A 17,900-nucleotide genomic window follows, 5' to 3' on the forward strand; every position below is an offset into this window, starting at 1 on the left:
AGCCACCAGCTTGCAAGCACATACCGAATGGTATATGACAGAGGAATAGGTCAAGAATCCAAACTGAGGAGGTCCCAGCACTGCACACCAATAGGGACCATGAAGTCAAGTAACAATTGTCCCAGTTGGGTTACAGCCAAAGAGTTTAGGGCTAAATGGTCCACTAGATTGCTTAGTCTGACCTGACTATCAAAGGACACCACCAACACCCTGCACCTCCACACTAAATCCCAAAAAGGATTATCTTGACAAATTTCTGCAGGGACCAGACTCGAGTCAGCACAGCGTGCATCTTTAATGGAAAGCACACCCTGGCCCCGGGTGAGCTGGTGTCTGCATGTCTTCCATTAGTAACTAGACCTTTTTGTTTTTAAATATGACATAGTTAATGTACCACAAAAAAACAAACACACACACACACACACACAAGAATTTAGCTGCTGAGCAGAAACAGAGGGAGACCACTAAAATATGAGAATCAGGCTGGGGACCAGAGGCAGGACCAAACTTTGAGAACATTACACAAATAGGTTTGGCACGAAGGAAAGGGAAGAAAGAGGGAACAGCTGGATCCTTTGGCAGATGTTCTAGCCAGCTGGGATTGTCTGGGGACAACTCCTTGGTGTGATTAATCCAAACAGCCTTCAAAACTAGCATTTCTCTCTGCACACCTCCAAACATCAAAGCCAGCACCTGTGAAGTGCAAAGATGTAGAATGCCTAGCAGTGTCTCTGACTGTGTCAGGGTGGGGTCCAGGCGGACAGCTGTGCAGACGCCCTGTTTGGAGAGTTGCCATAATGACTGCAAATGTCATGTTTCTCAAAGTGCAGGTGTGAAGTGAACAGGCTGTGGAGGAAGAAATGAAAGAGAGAGAGAGAGAGAGAGAGAGCTCTGCATCAAGTCTCTCTGACACCCGTCTGACTGGGAGGAACTCCTAGCACTGTACAGAGCAATGAGTGCAGAGGATATGCATGCACAGCAGCCATTCAGTACAGCCATAGCCCCTACCCAAATGGGAATCAGAACTTGTTATTTTATTGCAAAAGGATGCTGGCCGCGAAGTTGGCTTTGTCTGTCTCTTCTCAAAGTGCCATTGGACTATCGCTCTCACATGCAGTGCAAGCAGACAAATGAGCCAGATCTAACATGTCATCCAAAGAACAATGCCTCGATGGCTCAGGAAACTCCCCTAGTACTGTACTGCAGAGTTAGCCCACGTCCTTATCACACCTCCTGGAGCGGGTCTTGAGCCCAATACTTTTGGAATGGGATAGGAGTAAAATCACATGAGGCCACAATGACTCAAGGGGAGGATCTCAGGCATTTCCAGAAATGGCAGGGATTTCAGCACCATTTATAAGCTCTTTCAGTTCCTTCCATTCAGGCTTGTCAATTGAATAGCTATGCTGACAGAATTCTGGGTAAAAAAGTGGAGGGAAAGGATAGCAGAGAGTATTTTGGTGGAGAGAGTTGCAGGGAGAGTTGTGAAGAAACAGTAAAAGAGCTAATTATGTATATGTCAATGTGTGTTGGGGAGGGGAGAATGAACAGGCTCACAATTTATAAGCAGTAGAGCGCAAACACTGCGGAGGGAGAGGAGTTATTTAGGGGGTCTTAGTAGGATGATGGAATTAAGGAACAGAAGTTGTGGGTTGAAATTCAGACATGTCCTCTCAATTGTGCAATCTGAAAGGGTGTGAAACCGTCATCCAGGGGAAGCAGGGGAAGCCCATTGATATAGGACTTTGAAAATTAATCAGCACAAAATTAATCAGAACAACTTTCACTTGGCCCCTGGGAGATGGACCACCTGTCTTGAAAGCTATCTGGCCTTTTGTGTCACAAACTCTGAGATGCTCTCTCTTTGATTCTCACATCTCTCTCCCTAAATCAGGCCATTTATTCCTTGGTTCCCAAGATCAGAACTCTTGAAGACATCCGTGTCCATGAATATTAATTTTACTCCCACTCCTCTCTTCTATGACTGCCTGTTCAGTGCCTCTGGGGCATGGCCAGGAGTTATTCCTGTTTTCACTCTGCTTCTGCTGAAATACTTACTCAGTCTTAATCACTTCCTGTCTTGACTATTACAGGAACTGTTATCATCTTCCAAGATCCCTCCCCTCCGACTTTTCGGCCAGATTCCTAGGGGAGAAAAGAGAAAGGACGACAAAAGTGAAAAAACAAACCCCTCATCTGTAAAGAATTGTGAGGAGGGTGTTGAGAGGAAGCCATGACTGGTGGAGAACAGGGTAGGGAGAGGAGGTAGATATGAGGACAGAAAGGTGGAGTGTATTAAATCCACAGAGAGTTTTAGGAAAGCAAGAGGGTAATTTAGAATTGGATGTGGAGATGGATACTGCAGGAAACAATTAAAGTGATGGAGGAGGGGAGTGGAAGAGGGAGCTGAGGTGCTGATGATGAAGATGGAATTTGCATCTGCATTCTTGAACAAGACAGTAACCTGGATTCAGAGTCTATTTCTCCTTAACTTCACCAGTACAGACAATGTAAAACTTGCTGCCACAGAACTGGCTATGACAAACACTTACCACAGCCTGGCACAACTACCTCCAGAAATAAGCAGTGACCAGTATACCTCAAATAACTGGGATAACCTCCACCCCATTGCTGTTCACATCCACATCATGCATGCTCATTCAGGTGTGTTCGGAAATACTGAGCCAGGTGTGACCTGGCATTAATCACAAGCTGACTTTCCACCCATATACATCAGCTGAGAATCTGTCCCATTCCATGCAAGGAACATACTATGCAGGACACATATAGAATATCTCCTTCTATGGGGTAGTACTGAAATTAACATAGGGTGAATACCAAAGGATAGCGGGCAGGGCTAGAAACCTACAAATATAGTTTTATTTGGTCAACCTTTTCCTCACATATTTAATTTCATATTATTATTATTATTATTATTGTTTTGGTCTACATGTTATAATTTATGGAAAAACCTGACTTACGAAACTCAGAAATAAATAAAGTAAAGAAGCATCAGAAATCTGGGATGTCTCTCCCAAACGTTCTCCATTTATGTTGCAGTTCAGAACAGGTTCTTACTTTATCTACATCAGTTTGACTATCCTCAGCTGAACGACCCCATCCCTGGATTCTCCTCAGAAAAGCCAGGAATAACAGACAATGTTCTCAGCTTCAATTGACTGGATAATGGAACAGTCCTTGCACTATTTATTTCCTTTCTAAGGGTCTGTCTCTGCTCTCATTGAATTCAGTGGGAGTTTTGCCACTGATTTCAGCAGAAGCTTCCTCAGCCCCTAAAATAGCTATATTCTTTTTGCTCAGCTCAGAAACAAAGATCCATCAGAGGAAAAGCATTCTATCCCTCACTCCAGAATGAGATGGAGTTAAAAATGAGCAAAATAGTTACTGCATCCAAGCACAATTGGCAAAAATGTTCCTTTAAATAAAGGAATATGATTCCCAGGTCCATTCCAAAAGGGATAGAAATCCAGTTTAGGATTTACTTTTATTCTTTGTGATTTACTAGACACTGGTGTCTGACTCAACCTGGTCAGGTGGACATCTTTACATTTTCCTCCACTTCAGTCATTAGTAAATCCTTATCTGGATTATGATTGGCCTGGAGTGGGTTCTGGATATGGGCCCTAGTTGTGGGTGTGAGTGTACTAAAGCTTATGAAACAGGATGCACTGAACTAACCCAGAGAAGGGTTAGGTATCAAGAGGTGCCTCTGGGTTGAATGTAAAGTGCTGTGTGCATTTTAGAAGTGATATTCTCTGTCATCTGGCTTTGTTTTAGGCCTTTTACCTAGAAGGGCATCTTTACAAGTGTTTTTGACAGCTGTTGGCATAGGAATGTGTCTTGGGGTGGAGAACATGGGATATCTGGAAGTGCTTTGTGGCCTTTTCAGTTCGAGGTGAGGTCATAGGTTTAATGGCATTAAAATCAGAAAAGGGAAACTTTGACTCTTACACCTTGAGTCTTCTCCGGCTTGTGTCAAAGTAAGTTGTGGGTAAGTCCATTGCAGTTGGAGAAGTGAAGGGTGTTAAACTGTGATGAGATCAGAATCAGACAAAGAAAGCCAAGACAGCAAAAGGTACGAGGTCACCTACTTCATTCTGTTGCCGAGTAGGCAAGACATTTCTTATTTATTCATTCAGAATTTCATTGTGGTAACTAAAGATTCCCCAGCAGGTTGATCTATGAGACTGTGGAACAATCTCCCCAGGAAACAGGTGAAAGTCCAATATTTGAGCCATTTAAAAATGGACTATGCAAAGCCCTGCAGCAAATACTATGGTGAAGAACCCTGGAGTGATCCCTGGTGGAGTAGGGTCATAGGTGTCTCTCACTTCCTGCTGGGATCTGTACATCTGAGAGGTTGAGTCTACACTAGAGAGTTTTGTCGACAGAAGGGATTCTCGACAGAACTCTGTATTTGCCTTGGCAGTATTATCCCTCAAAAATTTGAGGCATAACAATCTGCAGACAGAGTGCTGTTGACAGAAGTGCAGGGTAGACATTTCTGTCAACAGAGAGGACTTCTGGTTGCTGAGCAGCCCTTTGCAGAGCTGCCATTCCACTTTCTGGCAGCAGAGGGCAGTGCAGTCTGGCAGCTCTCTGTCGACAGAGCAAGTTGTGTGTAGATGCAATCTGATGACAGAAATTCCGTCGAGATTTCCGTGTCCACAGTAACTTCTGTCGACAGATGCTTCTAGTGTAGACCCAGCCTGAGTCTATAACTGTGTGTGTAGTAGGCAAGTAGGCACAGTAGTGCTAATAGCCCAGGATGGCATACGTCCATGGTATTGCTCTTCAGGAAGGATCCCAGTTACCTTCATCACCTTTTACACACTGGTTCTTAGCTTCTTTTTTTCCCCCTGTAACCAACAGACCCCATTAAGCTTCATGCCCAAAGATCCATATACCGAATATGCCAATCCAGCAGTCTCATGATCTAACTTTGGGACACAAACTGATTGCCTCTGAGGTCAGAATGATGACTCTCCCACTTCTCCGTCCTTGGTGGAATGCTGCATATGTATCTTTTTTCACCTTTCCGTGAAGCATGAGGCAAAGGCAGCTTTTGGAGACAAGGGGATTACTAGAGCCACTGTTCTGTTCCAGTAAGGCAATGCCTACATTCCTAAAACCCCTCATACCAAATAACATGGCATGCCCCAAACATTTTGCCCTGCAACATAAAGTGCTGGAAAAAATAGTTCTTTTCATCATTACTTAGGCTCGCTTCTCCAAAACCACAGAAATCAAAAAGGAAGGCCAGCAGCTGGGACTTGTGGGGCACAGGGTGGCGAGGTGGGCATGGAAAGGGAGATTTCAGGAAGTATTCTGGAGCTGCAGGATGCACCAGGAAACAAGCTGGGAAGTTCGGATTCCATCACACTGAGGGAAGGGTTTCACCATGCAAGCTGGCTGGGAGAAGAAAGCTCCTGAGAGTCCGTTGGTTGAACTGCTGCCCTTTGAGGTGATAGCTGCAAAAAGCTCCATCTGCTGAGTTCTCCTGTGGGACTAAGCATCTGAAGCCCTGCTTGTCTGGGGGTTCAGGCTGAAACTACCATGTGCAGCATGAGGTGTTTTTAAATGCTCCCATCTGTCAGAGCTACTGAGGGTCTGTAGGATTGCTCCCAGCCTGAATGTCTGGCAGCCACATTCCGCTCAGCAGGTGGATGGGTCTCCAAGTGGGAGTGGGGAAGGGAGGAAAGAGAAAAATTACACTATTTCCATTGCCCACATTCCAGATTCACCTCCTCCATCAGGACTTGGCTCGGCTGGTACCCGGATTAGCTGCCCCCCTCAGGGGACTTGCACAACAAAGAGGAATCTAAGCGCACCTGAAAACAAGCCCCACACAAGATTGTTCTGATTAAAGGTTTTAGTTGCATTCACCTTTTAAATGACAACACAGACAAGGCAACCCACTTATCTGGGAAAGATAACAGGTTTCTTTCCATTACTCCCCCCGCCCCTGGCTCTTTAATGCGATGGCTGTTTCACCCCCCACTCCCCCTTTCTTTTCTCTTTCTGTGCAGAAAAGCTTCATCAAGCAAATCCAAGAGAAAGATTTGCAAAGAGGAGGCTTATAAAATATTTATGGAGAACAGCAGTGAACACAAGTAGGATAATGAGGATCTGTGGGATGTGTCCAAACTAGCACAGTGAAGGCCTTGTAAGAGACAGGAGGCAAACGGTGGAAGCCATTAGCGACTTCAGGAGGATCTTAACTCATTTCCAATGGCATTCAGTCGCTTTGCGAGTACATATGGGTTTTGTTTGGGTTTCTCTGATTAACCTGGTGTTGTATGTTTTTCTCCATTGTAGTTGCAGTGGAATGCTGCACTTCGGAGTCTGGCTGTTTCAGTTTGCAGGCTACCACATCATTTCAGATCTAGCCATTAAACACAGGTGTGTGGATCAGAACTGTTGCCACATAGCTTCTTGCCATGACATCGTGGTGTCACCAGGCAAACCTCAGGCCTTGATGATGGTGACCCAATCTGATGTTGCTGCACTGATCCCAAAGACATGGTGGGATGGTTTTTACCACTAGTGTTCTTACATTTCCTTACTTCCTCAAAGAACATTATACACTATAAAATGAAAATCAGCTTATCAGCCAAGGAAGTGCAGCCACCTCTGGTATGGAGCACAGCATTCATTTAACTGTGCACAACAACAATTTAGGGAAGGAACTGCAGACAATGATACCCACCAAGATAGCTGATTTGGAACCAGACAAATGAGTTATCTCTGCACCTTCTTCCTTCTTGTTCCTTTATGATCAGCTCCATAAAGTTACTACAATCCCCTCCTTTAAATCCTTCCTCAAGACCCACTTCTGCAGCAGTCTGTTTAGGAAATCAGCCCCTGATAATGGTGAGGTTGAGGAGCAAGTGGAGTGAATGCTTATTTGTTCTATTAATATTTATTTTTAAATGCAAAAGTGTGTGTATGTGTGTGTGTGCGTATACACACACGAGCAGTATACATGTGAATGTAACCGTTTCACTCACACTAATACGTTGTCTGTCTTCTTGGGCCTTTGTTCTCCAAACATGTAGGTGCTAAACCTCAAGTATGTAAATGAGAGAGCACCCATGTCCCAGGGGAGTCCACAAGTCATTTTTAGGCCCTACATAAGACAGAGGAGAGTGTGAATTTGTATTTTCTGAAAGCAGAACCTATAATGCATTTATCCATTTTCTAATAGAAAGCAATTATGCTAAATCTGGTTCACTACAACAGCTTACCTGACCTGTTCTCATCTTATCCAGTGAGCTGGCCAAACAAGTACTCTTATCTAAGCTATTTCAAGCACCCCATCTCCTGTTACCAGATTCCCTTATGGTCTGAGATAAACCAACCAAACAGTATGCTGTGTAACTCTCCCATCCCATCCCCACCCAGCCTTCATGCAACCTGCTCTACCTCCCTTCTGGATAATGGGGCTCGTTACCTCTGCTAGGCACCCCTTCAACAAACAAACCTTTTCACAGCTGCAGAGTGCAAACTAAAATAAGGGGTGCCTGTTTCCGGTCATGATGCAGAACCCTGGGGGCGGGGGTGCAGACAGCAGGCAAGAGGATCCATGTCCCATGTGGCAGCCAAGCCAGTTGCTGGAAGACTCACACAATCATGGAAAGACTCAGTCCAGTCTGGTCTTCAACACATTGGCTAATTCATAGCGCGAGAGGAATTTTGCATGTGCCAAAATCAATTTGACAGATGCCTAAATTGTCACTGCAGTTCTACGTAAAAAGATAGGCCAAACGGGTGGCTGTGACAGGACAGTACCAGCAAGATTTGTTATGAACCCACGGCTTGCCTCTGGCCAAGGGCTGATGAGCTACAGCACCATGTGAGAAAAACTTGGTGTGACGTCTGCCTGCTCAGTCCCCTTGCGGAACGTGCAGATCCAGGTCTGGACAAGAGCTTTGTGACTAAAGCCCTGGGTCAGGCCTGCTGGTGGAGGTGGGGGAAGGGGGTGGAGAGACAAAGGGGACAACTAATCCATCAGCAGTGGCAGCAGCCAGAGTCCCAGGTCCTTTTAAATACTGCCAGAATCCCAAGTGGTGTGCTCCGGGTGGATCACAGGGCTGGGGGTGGGTGCAGCATGCTCCAGTGGTTGCTAAAGGACTGGCGTGAGGAGGGGGATGGGGACGAGTGATGTGTGATCCTGTTAGCACTGAGGGCCGGCTGCCCCCAGCCCTGCCCCTTCTGCATGAGGCCCTGACTTCCAGGAGGGCAGAACTGCTCCCCCACCACTTGCCCAGGGGTAATTCTGTCAGTCATGCTGTTTGGGACTACCGTGGTCACCACCATCACCAGGCCCCTGGCCTTCAGTCCCTCCTCTCTGACAGAGGTGCTAGAACACTTCGTGGGCTGGGGATGCTGCTGAGAACTGTAGAATCAAACACTAAAACCTGAATATGACCTATGCATGGAGAAACTTCATACAATGTACAGGTGGAGCCTCTCTCATCCAGCACCCACAGGGCCTGACTGGGGCTGGACAAGAGAATTTGCCAGATCATGAGTGATCAATATCGTCTAGCTCATTACCAACATGTGCAACCACTGGCCCTCCCTGCAGCATCCTTTGTTCAAGCACCTCTGCTTTCTGACCCATATACTTCAGGGGCATTTTACAGCTTCCCCTTGTGACTGGGCCCTTTGCTAACTAAAGCTAAGGAGTGAAAGGACTGAAAGCAGGGGTGATCCTCAGGCATGGTTCACAATGCCAAGATGCCCCTTTGTGCAGTGGGCATAGTGCGTCTGCCAAATACAACCTGCAGTTGGAAGTATTCTTGACTTGCCCTCTCTCCATCCATTTTTACCTCAGCTGCAGTCTGAGGTGAAAGTAAGCAGGCACACCCTGATGTGCAGCTCTGGCAAGAGCTGGCTCAGCTGCCGCAAAAGCCAGCAGGGAGCTATTTAAAGAGCTGGCAGGGACTCAGGTTGCAATAGGACAGTACCTGTAAGAAATTCTAAGTTACTTGCACCACTGGCTACGATATCAAAGTTCAAGTCTGGCAGAGGGGGAAGAGCTCTTCAGACATGAAAGGTATTCCTGGGCACCACAGGAAGAAGTGATTAATCTCAATTACATGGTTGAGCACTGAGTAATCTGGAGCAGTGGATTGGGTTACGCTTCTTTCTCTCTGTGGCTATTGGAGGGGGTTTTCCAGCCTGAGGAGATGTTTGAAAGATGTTTTGACTGCTGAAGTGCCAAACTTAACCCCAACATAATTTGAATTGTGGTGAAACATGGATGTTGTTCCTCGCTTCCCAAGCCCTCCGGACAGCCTTGCGTTTGCACAGCTGCCATCTCTTTCACATTTACCAGCTATGACGGATCGCACTCTATCACTCCGCTTTGGAAAGTCGTTTTCGCTACAAAGAAAAATAAAAAAATCAACCAAGATCCATGCTCGCTGAAGTGAGAACCCAATAGCGCTGGTCAGAGGCAGGTGTAACACAAGCTTCCTAAATGTATTGGTGAATTTCTGTTCTCTTCACTTCCCAGTTCTACATCTTCTTTGAGCTCTATCAATGCATCTCAATTCTGATTTGTAGCGGCCCCTGCTATGCCAATGCTAAATCTCTGCCCCCACCCTCCACAAAACTCATCCGGTCCACCTGACCTCTCCTTACAGGTGCTCTCCTCTGTGGCCAAGTGTGCTAAATTTTTCTACAGGTTGAACCTCTCTAATCTGGAACTCTCTCATCTTGCAACATCTGTAACCCAGCGTGATTTTAGTTAGCCACACGACCACCTTCCCGAGGTCTCATGAAGTTTTCCAGCCACCACCAGTCCTGGCTGTCAGTGTTCTGTGCTGTTGTTTAGCTGTAATTTATCCCTAAACGTCTTGTAAGAGCCCAGTAAGCAATGGATGTGTGGGTAATGTGCTAGACAATATTGATCACCCGTGGTCCAGCAAATTCTCTTGTCCAGCCCCGGTCAGGCCCTGAAGGTCCCAGATGAGAGAGGTTCCACCTGTACATTGTGGGGAGTTTCTCTATGCATAAGTGCTGCTGCACCCCCCGGCTTGAAGAGGTTTTCATTATATACCATGTTTCCAGTTTGGTTCAACAGCTCTCAACACCCCCTCTGTACAAATTGTTCCAACACCGCTGTCTGCATGTGAACTTGGAAGACACCCAACTGTACCCTCACCAGGATTTGAGCACTGGTCTCCAGAAGCAAGCTGCACTCAGAGAGCACAGCGGTGACTATGATATAAAAGCCAAGGGAGACAGGCTGCTAGATTTAATCCAATGAGCCCCTGATTGCTCCATTTAATCCAATGAGGCCTCATTATTTAACCGTGTCTTTTTCCCCAGACTAAGGGAATGTTATTGATATACCGTGGAGACTAATAATAACCTAATCTGAATTTTTGATGGACTAAACTAACACCGTGTGTTTTCAGCTTTACACAGATAATTTGCTTCATTTTCCACTGAAATTCCACAACCCCCTATGGTGGCGGGATATGGCATATGGTTATCAGTGACACTGTTGGGCAGTTTAGGATAGGAAGTTAAAAATAAATACATTCCCCATGGAAATGCCAGAGGGACTGAGGGCGACCAGACTGCAATTACCTGAGTTGGAAGTTAGCCAGGTTCTAACTTGTGTGGCAAATTCTTTGCATTAATTTAGCTACCTGCTAATGAACTGATTATGAAAAACATATTTATAGAAGATTAGGAGCTATGTAACAGATACACATATATAATTAGGCATAATAGACCTGCATTGATTACATAGCTGTTAATGCTCATTAAATATGTTCTTAATAATTAGTTGGCATTTACCATCTATACAAATATTTTAGGACAAGGAAAAGGCTGGTTGGTTCAGCAGTCTGAAGGATAGTTCTTCATTTAACTTATGTTGCTGTTATTGCACTAAGGTCTTCCAGCCCTAGTCTCAACCAGGACCTCGTTGTGCTAGGTGCTGTACAAACACAGAACCCCAAAATGGTTCCTCTGCCTCATTAAACTTGTTTCCAAAAGCATTTTCCCACATGATGTTGAGTAATAATGAATATTATTTTGCCATAGTAGTTTCCATAAACTGTACAGTCATTCTCTCTTTTCTGTTTCATGCACTAGACTCCTGGAGGCTTGACATGGAAATTGTTTTCCTTTGTCATTTATCATCAGGCTTATCATGTCAGAGTGCCCTGGACACTGGGCATTGCACCCTGATTTGCTGCGTTTGGGCAAGTCACTTTAAATGCCTATGTCTCCATTTCCCCATGTATAAAATGAGGGTAGTGCTCTAACCCTTCTTTCAAGGTTGTCTGAGCTCTATGGCTGCTATATCACAGCATTGTTGGGCTGTGAACACTACTTTGTTACCGTTAATCAGCACTGGGCTGTGTGCTCTGCTTTGTTATTACAGAGATACTGAGGAGTGCTGGACTGGACAGACTGAGCAGGCCTGAGTTGCACTGCCAGTATTGTGTGGAGATGTTTGCACAGCATCTGCCCTTGCTCATGCTTATTACTCTCTGCAGGTGCTATGGGGCTTGCTCTTTCAGGATCCTTGGAATTCACTCCCCTCAAAGCAGGAAGAGGTTTCCAGGCTGGTATAAAGAGAGGCAAGGGTGGAAAAGGCAGCTCTGCATTGCCTTTCCCTGTCACTGATGGATCCTCTGATGGGGATGGAGAATAGCCATTTGCAACCAAGGGAAGGCCACAGAGATTATTCACACATCCATAAAACTATTTGCAGAAGGCCAGAATGTCACCACCTGAGAAGCAGCTTTGGAAACTGAAGTGCACTTGGTCATCAGCAAAGTGGAATCCACCTTCTTTTTCATCCCCCCATCCTCTCTTGGTCTCTCTCATTCTATGAAAAAAGCTGAAGAATTCTGAAGCACATGCTCCCCAGGTCCATTAGCATGTTGTCAGTTTCTGCCTAGATGCTGCAATATCCCCTTTTCTTGCTATAGGGAGCTCCTCTGGAGATATTTCCTGTCATAGGCATGACAGGGAAGAATGAATGATGGCAAAGACAGAAATCCCTTATCACTTCATGGCAACAGGAGGAGGACTCCTCAGCTAGAACAGCTTGCCCATTGTGACTAGAGTGGTGTGTTTTAGTGAGCCAATAAACAGGAAGAAGAGGGTCTCCCAGGGATATTGTGCTTTCAACCAAGGACCTGAAAGCGCTTTTCAAACATTAATTAGCTAACCCACACAGCTCCCTTCTCAGGGATGTATTACAAGGAGTGGTGAAGTGACTGATTCATCATCAGATAAGTCAGCGAGAGAACCTAGAAAACCTATTCCCTCAGCTCCCCTCCACCCCCTCATGCCTACATTGGGCAACACTCCAGACAGGAAAGTGCTGGGACCAGGGAGACGTGAGATTTTGCAGCCAGACAGTGGGGACAGTTGAGGGGAAGAGGCCAGGCATGGAGTCAGAGCAAGCCAGGGCACTGTGTTAGAAGACTGTCCATTCTGAGCTAAGAGGGCCTAAAAGGAGCTGAGTGAATTAAGAGGAGCGCTTGCTTTTCCAAAGTGCAAGACGCAGCTCCAAGCCAGTCACAGGAGATCTACAGCAGCCTACAGAGGCTGGTGGGAGGTCAGAGGATGAAATAGCCCTTCCAGGCTCAGTGCCCACAGACCACCTCTGCGGCTAACATTCAGCTTGCACAAAGCAGGCCAGGTGCACCACTTGGGTAAACAGGAGCAGCTCCCCAAAAGATTGTCTTTGAGTATCTGGAACAGGGGTGAACATAAGACGCAAAGTTCAGATCCAGGCTCAGCTCACCTCCCCACAAGTTCTAGATGTTTAATTTGGGTCCATTTGTTTGTTCATCTAGGGCCCTGAACCTAATTTCGTGGCAAAAGGGTTGTCTAGGGAGGGTTAGCTGTGTCACCTTCCCCAGCCACTCTTTAGCACACTGCTGGTGCATCTATAACAAGCCCCCTAAGAAATTATTATAATTAATAATTGGAACATGATGATTGCTAAAGCAGGTTGTCTCTTTAAATTACTGGCTTATTCTGCAGAACAGATGAATCACAAGACAGATCCTTTCCATATAATATTTTTTTTAAAAAAAAATTCTACAAATCTAACAATTAGCTTCCAATTTGCTTTCTCCATTAATGGGAAATGCAGTCTCTCTGGGATGCTCTGATGAGCCCTTGTTTTCTTCGTAGGTTCTTGGGAATCTTTGTTATTTTTTCCCTTCCCCCAAATGTATTTCCCACTGCAAGACTTTTTGCTCAGGTCTTTGCAATTATTTATTCCACCTTTTCGGCCACGTCTTTGTAGAAATAAATGGCCCCAGTGGGACTAAGATGGGAAGAACAGAGACTCATAAATAGCAGGGGGAAAATGCAGATATACCCTGGGAAGGACAGAAGATTTTTGAGCATATCCATTACATACCTGTGCGTGGAACAGTGTACAGACAATGTGTAGTGTTCTGTGCATACAGCACTCACATACTTCCTTATGTATGTTTAAACAGCATGTACTGTTTTCTTTTTATGGGGTCTCCCCATCCTCTTGCAGTTAATACAGGCTGGGCATTGGACTGTTCAACACTGATGAGTGGATTATCTTTGGGGTCACTATGGGGTCAGGAACCCAGAAGGAGCATCTATGGAGCCTGCAGCACTCAGACTAATTAGAAAGTTCTGACGTGGGGGTGTGTGGAAAGAATGACTTTTTCTGCCTGCCCCCCCTCCAGCCCTGCTCTTTAAGGGTAGGCCCCTGGAGTCTCATCATCTTCCTTAAAAAATGGAAATCCTTTCCTGCCACTCATGCTTGCTCCTGAATGTCACTGAGCAGATAAAAGGGAGAATAAGGCAACACCACATCTACCAGTACAAGCTGTTGCAGGGGACCCCGAGCTAATAGAAGGGTCGGAGGCCTCAAGGGAGAATGTATTCCATGGTAATTTCACAGGGGTTTCCCTCCGCAAACAGGGGATTGGTTTGCAGGCATGAACAGAGGGGAAAGAGAGCGGCCCAGAAGACATGAAAGTTTCAGAAGGCTCAGAGACCCCAGTCTATTGAGGCACAAGACTGGGTACACTCAGCAAGAGCCACACACAGCCATGGCTCAGTAACGGACTTAAAATAAGGGCTTAATTTGAAGCTCCGGTGATGCTGAAGACACAGTTAATTGATGGGTTAGGGTTCAGCGAGCACAGCATCAGCCATGTGGCCCTGCCCTTCACATAAGAATCAGGCAACGATGCTACATTGAGGGTCGTCCCCACAACAAACCCAGGGCTGTGAAATGATTCAATGCGAAGGTGAATTTGTGGGTGGAATGTGAGATAGATCTGCCAGAGTAAAAATCAGTCATGTACTAAATGAATATTTTTCACTTCACTCCTTTGGATTATTAACACGGAATCAACTTTAAATATCATATTTACACATCCTCATTTATCCTGTGGCTTTAGCTTTTGCTTCCCTTTCAGTTTGACTTCCTTTTTCAGGTTCTGGTTCACTTTCTGCTGTTTCCAGGCTCGGTAAGGAACTGCAGCCAGTAGGAGAGCTCAGGGGGAGCTTTTCCATAGTCACAAAGGACTTTTCAGTGGGAGTTGAGCTCTTCCTGCTCTTTGCACTGTTGAAAAACCTCCCCTGAAAGATTAATAGAATACTGCAGTTAAAAAACAAGGGTTTGCTAATGAGAATATTCCCAGGTGACTTGGGGAGCAGCATACAAAACTTGTCAGACAGTCTGCTCCCATTGATCTGTCAGTCACACACTCCAGACTGCTACCTTAGCCCTCCAGAGTGTAGTCTGGCTGCAGGAATCCTCCAGCTGGTGACCCATGGCATAAGAAGAAGCCACCAGCTCAGGTATGTTATGGAGCTTATCAACTCTTGTCCATTATGCCTTACTCTAGACCTACACAGTATACACTATCCCCAGCCCTGGTGGCAGGGCTGCTGACTAAGGGAATAGGGGGCAAAGGGGCAGTTACCCCTCAGCCTGGCAATTTAAAAGGGCCCTGGGCTCCCAGCTGCACTGCCTCTACCCCAGCAGCAGTAGCAACCAGTACCCTGTGCCCTTGAAATCCCTGTCAGAGCCCTTCACAGCACAGTCCAGGTGGCGCTAAGGGCTGAGTGGGAGAGCCTCACCCTTTGTATCCAAGGCCCCACCCATTTGGGGGGAGGCCAGAGCAGAGTCCCTCATTTTCCAATTCTCTCTGCAGCTTTGCATGGGGATAATCTTTGCTCCCATGAAAGTTAAGTCACGTACAACCTCTGTTGAGCTTTTCTGGGCTTATATTTCATGACTAAGCACGTCCTTGCTCTTTGTATGGGCAATTTACCACTATGCCTAAGGAAGGTAAAATGAGTGCAAATATTTGAATTAAGGTGGCAACTCCCATCCCTGGGCAACTCTCTCTTTACCCGGAGGAATTTATACATGCTAGGGAGCCTGCCCTTTTCTGAGGTGGGTGCCATAGTCACCTCCAGAACTGCCCTGCATTACACTAACATTCATTGACTCACCAAGAGTGAAGGAGGACTATCAATTAGAATTCTGGCAGCATTTTAAAACTCTTCTGATGACAGAGGTATCTCGGTTTCACTGAATCAGTCTGACTTTCCCAAAAGGAAACAAACTCTCCTATCTTAGGATTCTCTGTAGCACGCACCATTGTTATCTAAGTTCTCATTTTTCAAAATCTGATGCCTCAAAGACTCCTGACCAATTAGCATCTCACTTTCCCAAGGCACGGCTACTCTGAGGTCAAGAAGCTGCACGTGACAAATGGAAGGGGTGAGGGGACAGGGGGAGTGGAGAGAAGGTGGTTGGTTTGCAGTGAGGCAACTGTCATGCCGGGGGAAAATAGGTTCATACTGGAAAGCAAGTTGTAACTTTGTGGAGTTGCTGCCATAGGTCTATAATTAAACTTGGCTCCCTCCTCCTGTTTCTCCCCTCCTCCATTTACAGTCCTGATTCAGCAAAGCACTTAACTGCATAGTTCACATTCAACATGTTCTTGAGGCCACCTGCCTCTGCCTTAACACTTAAATTCAGGATCTCTGAAAAGGGCATTGAGGGAAGAAAAAAAACTACATTTCAGACCTATCCTGCCTGCTGGTGTCTGTGTATTACAGAAAAAACAAATGGAAGTGAAAAAGAAACCAAACATTCCTTCCAAAAAAGCATCTAGAAGTTCATGCTATATGCATTCCCAGTGGTAGGATCTTCTCCCTTATTACAAGCCTGAGAGCAGGCTGCAGAGCAAAAGGTATCTTGTTTTAAATGGAACAGTAGACAGATCTGCCTGGCAATCTTCCACGTGGCTCCTGGGAGCCCAAACACAGCTTTTAAGCAGCCAAGAGGGCAGCTCTAGTAGTAGTGGTCTGATAGCTCACTTGTTATTGCAGCATACACAAGCTTTTTCTAGGTTGAGGGAGCTTCTGTGACGGAAGAAGAGACAGGACAGGGCACTCTAAAGGAGCCTGCTGCCAGGGGCTGGGATAACTGGCCAATATATTTCATTCTTCTTTCAAATGTTTTAAAAGGTCACAAGATACTCCTAAAGACACATCAGAGCTTCCTACAGCAACTTCCCTGGCATTCTCTGTGGTCCTGATTTACACCCACAAAACCCTAACACCCAGGACAGTTCTGAGAAGAGAAAACTTCAATTGTTGTTGAGGTTTGTCTTATCCCTGCAGCAGATATTGAATTTCCTTACATTAGTTGTGTATTTGGGGATAACTGGCTAGTAGAAAGAATGAGGCAAAGCTCTAATCCCAGAGCCCAAGTTCTGTTCCAAACATGCTAAGCTCCCAGGCTCAAAAGATCTCAGGGCCCCCAGCAAACACTCCATCTTATCCTTTGTAAGGGGCTTGGCAGTGTTAATAACTCAAAACCAGCACTCCTCCAGCCCTAGTTCTTCATTCCTCCTAACAGCTCTCTTACTTTACTCCCTCTCCCCAGAGAGCCTGGCCAGCTGATCTTATACCCCAGGTGCAATTACTAAGTAGTAGCTGCTAGAAGGAGTCTGTAGCACTGCAGTAGCTTTATGCAAGATTCTGATTCCTACTAATGAGGGGATAGATGAGATAATGAGCCCTCCCACCTCCCCCATACACCTTATCAACCATCCTATCAACTATCCGCAGCTGCCCACTTTCCTTGATGCGATCTCTCTGTGTCCCTAAAAACCTCCCAAAAGAACTGAAGAGTTTGAGAACTGTGCACAGAACCTTGTTATAAGCCCAGATCCACAAAGGTACTTTTGCACTGAGATTTAGGGTTTAGAGTTTGTAGGTATATACCTTGATATATTGCCATTATCTTGATATATATATTGCCATTTCTGATCTGATTTGTGTATATATACCTTGATATGTACCTTCAAATCAGCAGCACAGCTATGGGTACTCGTGTGACCCCTCAATATGCCAGTATTTTCATGGCTGACCTGGAACAGCGCTTCCTTGGCTCTCATCCACTAACACCACATCTCTGCTTATGCTACATTCATGACATCTTCATCATCTGGACCCATGGGAAGGAGACTCTGGAGGAATTCCACTGGGACTTCAACAACTTTCACTCCAACGTCAACCTCAGCCTGGAACAGTCCACACAGAAGCTCCACTTGCTGGACACCATGGTGCTAATACACGATGGCCACATCAATACCACCCTGTACCATAAACCCACTGACCGCTACGCCTACCTTCATGCCTCCAGCTTCCATCCCAGACTCACCACACGATCCATCATCTACAGCCAAGCACCAAGATATAACCGCATTTGCACCAACCCCTCCGACAGAGAGAAACACCTACAGGATCTCTACCAAGCATTCTTGAAACTGCAGTACCCACCTTAGGAAGTGAAAAAACAGATCAACAGAGCC

Source organism: Carettochelys insculpta, chromosome 13 (assembly GCF_033958435.1).
Source record: "Carettochelys insculpta isolate YL-2023 chromosome 13, ASM3395843v1, whole genome shotgun sequence".
NCBI lineage: Eukaryota > Metazoa > Chordata > Testudines > Carettochelyidae > Carettochelys > Carettochelys insculpta.